Source organism: Maniola hyperantus, chromosome 27 (genome assembly GCF_902806685.2).
Source record: "Maniola hyperantus chromosome 27, iAphHyp1.2, whole genome shotgun sequence".
NCBI lineage: Eukaryota > Metazoa > Arthropoda > Insecta > Lepidoptera > Nymphalidae > Maniola > Maniola hyperantus.
This window is the reverse complement of record NC_048562.1, coordinates 736,617-738,215: the sequence shown is the minus strand read 5'-3', so window position 1 is coordinate 738,215 and position 1,599 is coordinate 736,617.

The following is a 1,599-nucleotide window of genomic DNA, read 5'->3' as shown; positions in this document are numbered from 1 at the left end:
AAAAATCCGAAAACAGTGTGTTTGTGGTTACATCACAAAAACTGATATTTCTGGTACGACGCGATGGTATGGAAGTATACCCTATAGTTTTGATTCACTTGGCAGTTCTTGACAAACAGACAGACAGACAACGAAGTGTGGTACAAGTATCGAGGCTTCCTTTTTTTCTTTTGAGGTACGGAGCCCTAAAAATTAATAAGAAAGCAATTTTGTAATAGACAAATGAATCTACCTGAGACCTGATAGAGCTAGATTATGTAATATCTCAAAACCTATAAATTTCGGCAAACGCCTAGCTTATAACGGTTTTCACGCTGTTTACTGGCAATTGGTTATTAAAATTCTAGTGTACATAATATAAACATGGCGTGGGAAACACGCTAGAGTTGCGTGGATGTGACCATTAGTATATAAATAGATTATTTTTCGTACCGAGTCTATGATATCACTAACTGTATTAAAACTAGCCGATGTCCGCGACTTCATCCGCGTAGATTTAGGTTTTTAAAAATCCCGTGGGAACTCTTTGTTATTTTTCCCAAGATTAGACCGTTCAAAGTCAAATAGACAAACAGATTTGTTATTATAGTGGCAATAGAAATAAAAATTGTGTAAAAATTTCAACTCTCTTACGTATAGTTAAGGTTCACGAGATACTGGCCGTTGATAGACAGACAGACGGACAGATGGTTGGACGGACGGACGGACGAATGGACAGCGGAGGCTTTGTAATACGGATGCGGACACCTGAAACCCGATGTTTATCAGAAAGTCAAAGAAGATTGTTATTTTATAAATCAAAGGTCATCCATACTTCCACACTAATATTATAAATGCGAAAGTATGTCTGTCTGTCTGTCTGCGAGCTTTTCACTGCTCAACAGTTTAACCGATTTCGATGTTGTACAGAGCTAGCTTACATCCCGGGGAAGGACATAGGCAAATTAAAGAGTTCCACGGGATTTTTAAAAACCGAAATCCACGCGTACGAAGTCCTCAACATCTAGTCAAAAATAAAATCATTGCCAATATTGAGAATGCATTACCTTAAATATAACCATAATAAATTCAATTAGGTCCCTTCCCGTATCACAAATTCGAAAGTGTGTTTGTTTGTTGGTTTGTCCTTCAATCACGTCGCAACGGTGCAACGTATTGACGTCATTTTTTGCATGGGTATAGTCAAAGATCTGGATAGTGACATAGGCTACTTCTTATCCCGGAAAATCATAGAGTTCCCACGGGATTTTTATGAACCTAAATCCATGCAAACGAAGTCCAAGCGGGCATCGCTAGTATAGTTATATTTTTACTGGCTGATGCCCGCGACTTTTTTAAAAATTTCGTGGGAACTGTATGATTTTTCAGGATAAAAAGTAGCCTATACCACTCGCCAGGTCATTTACTATACCCATGCAAAAAATCACGACGACCCGTTTCACCGTTGCACCGTGATTGAAGGACAAACCAACAAACAAACAAACACACATTTCGCATCTATAATATGGGTAGTGATTAAAATTTAACTATCATGTCCATACTATCAAATCGCTTCATATAAAACCTTAGGCGGTATTCATTTCAACTTTAGTCTCATAC